Source organism: Schistocerca cancellata, chromosome 8 (genome assembly GCF_023864275.1).
Source record: "Schistocerca cancellata isolate TAMUIC-IGC-003103 chromosome 8, iqSchCanc2.1, whole genome shotgun sequence".
NCBI lineage: Eukaryota > Metazoa > Arthropoda > Insecta > Orthoptera > Acrididae > Schistocerca > Schistocerca cancellata.
The window spans coordinates 596694053-596702752 of record NC_064633.1 but is presented as its reverse complement, the minus strand read 5'-3'; the positions used below and the strand labels follow the sequence as shown (position 1 = coordinate 596702752).

Genomic DNA, 8700 nt, shown 5'->3' with positions numbered 1-8700 from the left:
ACATCAAAATCTTATGCTAAATTTCGTTAGTTTTCTTGCTAAAAAAAGGAAAATATAATTACTTATGACCATTGCTATCGGCTCCTGCAATACTGATTTATGTTACTTGAATCATCAATGAGTAGGGATGTGGAATAAATGATCTTTAGACTTGAGTCACGGTGAGTAGTCTCAGGTGGCTGGACTCTCTCACCTTTCGCCGTATGTTGCCTCAGATTCATCGTTACGCAGCACTTGGGTTTCGTGACTGAAGGCGAGTGTGGACCTTGGAGCAGCGAGACTACGCGGCCCCGTGGCCTTCCGCTTCACAGAGGAAGGATAACCGGTTTGTCCTTCCTGTGGTTACCCCCACCCTGACCGCCTGCAGTTTTGGTCCACTCCTCCGCGAGAAACTCGCAAGTCATCATTACAGCAGAAGAATTCCGTCAAATAGCCGCTTGCAGCGGGTAGCGGGCACAGTACTCCACTGGTCTACCATTGGGCGAGACGGTGAGCACCATCCAGGCTTTTCAACTAAAGGTCAGTGACATGTGACGTGACGAATACGGTACTTTCATATAACTACTGCTTATATTATTTAGAAACAGTACCTGTCATATATTGATACAAGTGAGCGGGCTTATACCGACTAAAAGGTTTCGGAATAGCGGTCGATGCCATACCACAACGTAGATTAATTAATAATAAAGGTACGTTCATACGGAGTGTATTTACAGGTAAGCGACTGGCTTAATTTTTTTACTATTGATATGCAAGTGGCTCATTGGAGAGTCAATGTTCAACAGAAAGAAAGTACCACCTGAAAGCCTCATAGGGCCTTTAATGTCCTCAATGTACATCAACGAGTTTCCAGATAGGGTCAGCAACGCTCCCAAATTGCTCGGTGAAGATAGTGTAGTGTGCCGGAAGGTATCGTAGTTTCAAGATCGTGCGAAAATGCAGAACGACCAGGACGAACATTCAACTCCATGTAATGAATAGTATCTCTTTGTAAGCATGTTAAATGTAACTCACGTACAGTGAAAACTCGACCTTCTGTGTTTATAAAGTAACAAAAGTCGAATTCTTTAGTATATTAATTAGAATCTATTCGTATGCGTATTCTATCATAAAAAATGTCGCATATCTTAATGCGATGCACGTCAAGTAAAACTGTGTCTGAAATGTTAACATCAGAACTGCAAATGCTGCGTTATAGCTGCGAATAATACTGAAATAATTCTTTGATTTCTCTTTAACTGTTCGATCTTTCGAAGTTAGTCCTCGATACAGTGCATCGAAAAAAATTAATATTGTATTAAGGGCGGCAAATCAACTGTTCCCTTGTGTCAACATAAAGTGAGTAACTTTGTACAACGTGGAGTAACCTCAGGTGCGACATTATTTTACATTGCTATATCTGAATTGAAAATTCATCAAATCGCAATTGTAGTTCTCGAAATTATTTGGAATGTCGTTCGGTGCAAGTTTGAATTTGTCTATCAAAACAACACTAGCATTATCATTATGCATGTACACATTATTCCAATTTTTTCGTCTACGCAAAAAGTGTCTCTCTCTAGCTCCTTGTCTTTCAGTTCGACTCGTTAGTCTTCTTCTTCGAGGCATAACCTAAAACAAATATAGTTTCCATTTAATAAGGAAAGCTGTGGCTATTTAAAAGGAAGAAATTGAAAATTAGGACCTTACTTCCAATTTTGTGGTAACGGAGGCAAACACAGTAGAACAAAACAGTGGTGACACTGCGTACCGTTTTTGTTATCCACAACGATAGCAGGGCCCCATTCGGCCAGCAAGAGACACTTCTGAATACGATATTGAATAAGTGTAAATAATAACGTTTACATTGATTTCTAACATAGTTTTTAAAATTTGGGAGTGTATGTAGTTCCTTCAAATATCGACAATAGCTAAAAAAGTACACCACTGTTGTGATTATTTAGTTTCCTAAGAACCCTGGGATATACGAAACGGTGCATTACGAGACAGTTTATTTTCGATTCTCTTGCAACGTACACACGTTACCTTAATAGTGTCGTTTTCCTTTAGTAACAAAGAATTGTTAGTACGCACCGGAAGACCTGACATTTTACAGAATAACTTTGCGTATCTATTCAACAAAGCGGAGTTTTGTTCGGCACGCTCTCAGCCAAATCAATGAATGTGGAGCGTAGGAAACTTATATCTAATAAAATACCTACATTATTTAATGTACCAGATAAGCCACCACAACTGTAGCTTAAGGGAAAACCATGCAATCGTGATAATAAGTCGTCAAATGGAGTAAAACAGTTTTGCAGCACTGGAGAATCCATTTCCACAACTGTTTCTAAATTTGAGCCACAAACATTCGCCACTGAAGCAAAAGTAACTGCATTTACCGTAATACTCATGTGTTTGAAAGTCGAGTGAAGTGTAAGAAATGTTGTATAATTGAATTCTATTAAAAAAAATTTAAGGAAAGGGCCTATGGTAATAACGACAGAGAATAACAGATATATATGCACGAAATGTGTTTAAATTCTCTTACTTTCAGCTGATTAAGCAGCAAATACAGACATACTCGAAAGTATTCCTTCATGAATAAGTTGCAGCTCACATCATTGAATCAGTGCGATTCGGCTTTTTTTACACGTGTTTCACGATAATTCGTGTCTCTTTTGCTAGCTTACTAACGGCTGGAGCTCAAGAATAGGACAGCTGCTCCCTTAAATAAACAGAAAATAATTAAAAACAAACATTATCCTCAAGTAGCACGCTTTCTCACTGACTGGAGGCCGAGTATCGTTCCAGCTGTCACGCGGATACAACTTTTGCGCCAGAGAGTGTCGTGACCGTATGTATTACACTGTAGTGGCAAATGAGCACACAACTACATCTGCTTATTCTTAGATAAAAGCAAGCGAAAAAACGACGCCAATGAAGAAAGATATGTATGGTCTGTGTTGCTCCTGAAGGCTTCGTCAATACGATGTTTTGTATTCCACTGGTGACCCCATCAGTGACCTAGCTGTTGTTGCATTGTAGTATTGGGTATGAATGTGTTACTGCAGATCAACCATCTGCAGAATTTAAACGTGAACGGCCCTAAAATGAGATTTCCCGAAACGTTTTTACTTCCATGTGTCATTTCTATCACAGCACCCGATCAGTACGCGGGGTAGAATTTGGTAGCGTGTGGGAGACTGAGAAAAACATTTCTCAAGTGAGTTTGCCTGTATCCTTTCACCACTCATAAAGATTCCTTACACACATGATTTGCTTTCGCGCACATCTATGACAAAGTATCTTTTGAATTATGTAACTTTCATCGGCCTCCTATTATAACTAATGTTAAATCAAGACCTCAATTTTCGATGTTCAAGTATTAATACTGTGGTATATTGCCTATAACAGTAACAATCAGACAGAATCTGATTACTAGATTAATGGGCAGCACAATGGGTCCCTAATCCAGTTTCGTTACTTAGTGCGTAATATAACAAGTTACTATAAATAAGAGGAACACGTAAAACACTATTAGAGAATGTGAATGGAAGACTGAGAGACTGAGAGTTTTTGTAAGACGATGAAACTGCAAAGGAAATTGCCTACAAGACCATTCTCGTCTAATTTTAATTGTTTCGGGGAATTAGGGTCCTCCTCAAGAAACCTTGACACCAGACGTCTAATGAATTCAGGGATGCTCTGCTACGTTAGTAACTCGTACGTGCGAGGTGTACAAAAGCGTAAAATCTCAGGGACCTGAAATGGGAATTTTTCTCTGAAACACGACGTAGTTTGCGCGAAAACCTCTTCGGTATATGCAGACAGCAGGAAGAAGCAATAATGGCTAGTTCAATGAGAAGTATCCTCTTTCATGCAGTACACAGTGGTTTGAAGATTATGAATGTCGATGTGGATGCAGAGTTGAGGGAGCAAATACAATTCGGCTGACAGTATCGTATAGTTCGCGCGGGCATCAATAGAACAGGGTAATAGAGAAAACTCTCACTCCCCCCCCCCCCCCTCACCAAACACCACCACACACACACACACACGTACTCAGACACACACACACTCACACACACATACACACACACACACACACAGTTAGCTTTCTCTTGTTTAATAGGAGAATGGAGTAGGCCAGAAGATGCCTAGTGTTGGTACAAAATTGCCTCTGCTACACAGTGAACAGTGGCTTGCAGAGTGTATACGCAGCTGCTAATTTATTTCAATCCCGCAATTGTTAATATTTGTTCTTTTGTTGACCTACGCCATTGGAGATTAGTTCTTAAACACAACACTGATGGGTGGGCTTGATCCCTGACTGTAAGCTTGTAGCATCTTGTACACGAATATATACTCATAACCATTCACTAGTATGACAGTTTTTAGTTGTCAAAATATGTTTCGCAGATATTCATCTTCTGTTGGTATATTTATGACACTTCAATTGTGATCTTTTGTGCTACGTCATTTCCATTACGAAGCAACAAATACTCGATCATAATTATAGCTAGAACTGCTTATATCAGTCGCTACTGCAATGGATGTGATATCAGAGGCCAGTTTTTAGTAGTATGTTATTTTTTCCAACTCTTTTATACCTTCTTTTTATGATAGATCAAATTGCTATTCCGTCAGAATTCGTACAGAACTAAAGAGATATTATTGATGTGCGTCATCTGCCAGAATGTTGTTGGACATTATGGAATCCTTAACAGATAAGACTGACAAAAGATATACAAAAAGAGAGGGCGACTCGATTGCTGTTTACAACTGTTATTCACAAGTGCTAAAATAAGAGGATTTTGTTCGCTTCCACTTTGACACGGACGCGTGAATATCGCCTCGAAATAAGGAAAAACAAGAGCTTAGATGGAAGCATTTACGTCTTTCCCCACGCTCTGCTGCCGAGAGAAGCTGTAGAGGAGTCATTTGGGTGTACTGATTGTGTTTTTCATCATCTGCCATGGAAGTGTAATTCAAGTAGATTTAGATACTATAGGAAACAACTCAGATGAAGCAATGAGGAATATACTGCTTGAGTGTGAACAGTACTAACCGAAATATATTTTGAATATTAAAAACGAACTTAACGGTTACTCGTTGCTGACATTTATTTACAAAATAAGACTAATTTTTTATTTCGAGAACTATTTTCGTCGCAGCTGCTTATACAGTTGGTATTTATGAAATCATTTAAAATATTAATGACGAAAAACATACATAATTTTGTTTAAAAGGAATCTTATTTTAATGATACTTGCTCATACTGCTTTAGAACGTGTCAGGCTACAGACGCGAAATTTTATGATTATCGTAAGAATATCTCTGATTAGAGCAAGCACATATGCAGCTAAAACGGCAATTTTTAGAAACTAATGATAATGTAATTGATCAAAATTGCATTTTCCACTCGCAATCGAAAGCTTGGAGAAAAGGTGATAGACTCAGACACCTAATGATAATGTAATTGATCAAAATTGCATTTTACACTCGCAATCGAAAGCTTGGAGAAATGGTGATAGACTCAGACGTTTGTAAGTCATTTGCGGAGGAACGTACTTTCAAGGTACAGTTCTACTGACAACAGTTTCTAGTAGACTCTGAATGCTTTTAAAAGATTCTGTGGTCCCTCACTTTCGAGTGCCTGTAGCTATATGTGAAGTCACTGAAATATAAATACTTCTTTCATTTCGACTTCCAATGGCTACATGGAAACGTAGTAAAGTTATTCACCGCAGAATTTAGTGAGTATATGTATCTTCAAAGAGACTCGTACATAAATTAAGAGACCACATATTATTTGGAAATCATTCATTTTCTAATCAAACCAGTCGTCAAAAAAGTTCACAGGTAAGTAGAATATTTAAAAAATACAAGAAGTCATCCTGCTCATCAATAGAAATCTTTAGAAGAAAAACTAAATGTCAGCACACTAATAATAAGACGGTTGGGTATGCTGTTTTAAAACCACAGTGACCAGACAGATTTGCCAGTGTAACCAGAAGTAAATGAATTCCGATTTTAAAAGTCTCCCTCCCTCCCTCCTTTCTCTCGCGCGTGCTCTCCTGCTCTCAGGAGCTGCAGGTGATGGCTCAACCGGTAAAAAGTTACTTCCTCACTCTGACACTTGGTTTCCGTTCTTTAAACAGTTTGTTAGCCACCTAATATCCTCTGATCTCTTACTTTATAAATCAATAATAAAACAGAGGAGCTGTATGATAGTTACATGTGGAGGCACACTAATAAAACACAGCCTGTGAAAAACAAGAGTGAGGGACTGATGTATTAAATGTTCCAAGGTTTATTAGAAAATTCGCAACTCATAATGCTTAATTGAGCAAGCAGTGAAGGAAACAAAAGAAAAATTTGGAGTAGGAATTAAAATCCATGGAGAAGAAATAAAAACTTTGAGGTTCGCTGATGACATTGTAATTCTGTCAGAGACAGCAAAGGACTTGGAAGAGCAGTTGAACGGAATGGATGGTGTCTTGAAGGGAGGATATAAGATGAACATCAACAAAAGCAAAACGAGGATAATGGAATGTAGTCGAATTAAGTCGGGTGATGTTGAGGGTATTAGATTAGGAAATGAGACACTTAAAGTAGTAAAGGAGTTTTGCTATTTGGGGAGCAAAATAACTGATGATGGTCGAAGTAGAGAGGATATAAAATGTAGACTGGCAATGGCAAGGAAAACGTTTATGAGGAACAGAAATTTGTTAACATCGAGTATAGATTTAAGTGTCAGGAAGTCGTTTCTGAAAGTATTTGTATGGAGTGTAGCCATGTATGGAAGTGAAACATGGACGGTAAATAGTTTGGACAAGAAGAGAATAGAAGCTTTTGAAATGTGGTGCTACAGAAGAATGTTGAAGATTAGATGGGTAGATCACATAACTAATGAGAAGGTATTGAATAGGATTGGGGAGAAGAGAAGTTTGTGGCACAACTTGACCAGAAGAAGGGATCGGTTGGTAGGACATGTTCTGAGGCATCAAGGGATCACCAATTTAGTATTGGAGGGCAGCGTGGAGGGTAAAAATCGTAGGGGGAGACCAAGAGATGAATACACTAAGCAGATTCAGAAGGATGTAGGTTGCAGTAGGTACTGGGAGATGAAGAAGCTTGCACAGGATAGAGTAGCATGGAGAGCTGCATCAAACCAGTCTCAGGACTGAAGACCACAACAACAATGCTTAAACCCTGAAACAATTTAGTACTTAAATTTCTTGAAATAATTTTAATTTGACACGTGGGCATACTAAAGAAACTCGACACTGCATTTATCGGCCACAAGTAACTTAGCGGGTGCTTTACGGTGGCAAATAAATGAAGTGCAATATGAAAGCATTGTGAATATAATAATAATTCCAGAATGAGATTTTCACTCTGCGGCGTTATGTGCGCTGATATGAAACATTCTGGCAGATTAAAACTGTGTGCTGGACCGAGACTGGAACTCCGGATCTTTGCCTTTCACGGGCATGTGCTCTACCATCTGAGCTACGCAAGCACGACTCATGGTCCGTCCTCACGGCTTCAATTCTGCCAGTACCTGGCTGCTAGGAGACGAGGTAATGGCAGAATTGAAGCTTTGAGGACGGATCATGAGTCGTGGTTGGGTAGCTCAGATGACAGAGCACATACCCGTGAAAGGCAAATGTACCAAGTGCGAGTCACGGTCCAGCACACAGTTTTAATGTGCTAGGAAGTTTCACACTAATAACTATTAAAAATATTGAAAATGGAACTTTATCTTGATACAAATTTGGGGCGTGTTCAATAATTTGGATGAGAATTAACACAACGAAAAATATAAATAAAGCCTCTGCAGTTAGAAAATGAAGATATACGAAATGAATGAAAACGAAAATTTTGTATGAAACGTCCGGAGTATATCGCGTATTTTAAGCAAGAACACATTGCCCACATACATTACATACTCAAATGTAAATTCATACTTAACATGTTTATTAATTACGAAATACCTATGGCAACGCATGTGATGGTTCTATTACGAACGATAGTACACTACTGGCCATTAAAATTGCTACACCAAGAAGAAATGCAGGTGATAAACGGGTATTCAATGGACAAATATATTATACTAGAATTGACATGAGATTACATTTTCACGCCATTTGGGTGCATAGATCCTGTGAAATCAGTACCCGAAACAACCATCTCTGGCCATAATAACGGCCTTTATACGCCTGGGCATTGAGTCAAACAGAGCTTGGATGGCGTATACAGGTACAGCTGCCCAGGCAGGTTCAACACGATACCACAGTTCATCAAGAGTAGTGACTGGTGTATTGTGACGAGCCAGTTGCTCGGCCACCATTGACCTGACGTTTTCAATTGGTGAGAGATATGGGGAATGTCCTGGCCAGGGCAGCAGTCAAACATTTTCTGTATCCAGAAGTGCCCGTACAGGACCTGCTACACGCGGTCGTGCATTATCCTGCTGAAATGTAGGGTTTCGCAGGGATCGAATGAAGCGTAGAGCCACGGGTCGTGACATATCTGAAATGTAACGATCACTGTTCAAAGTGCCGTCAATGCGAACAAGAGGTGACCGAGACGAGTAACCAACGGCACCCCATACTATCACGCCGGGTGATATGCCAGTATGGTGATGACGAATACACTCTTCGAATGTGCGTTCACCGCGATGTCACCAAACACGGATGCGACCATCATGAT

General features: G+C 39.5%; 1 protein-coding gene across 1 annotated transcript in view; it reads left to right on the top strand.

Moving 5' to 3' along the window:
* Nucleotides 1-391: 391 nt before the first annotated feature.
* Nucleotides 392-8700, top strand: part of LOC126095055 (probable cytochrome P450 6a13) — a 56671-nt gene continuing 48362 nt past the window's right edge. The window contains exon 1 of the mRNA XM_049909739.1: nt 392-519. The gene's annotated coding sequence lies outside the window, so the exon portion shown is untranslated. The remainder of the gene's footprint in view (nt 520-8700) is intronic.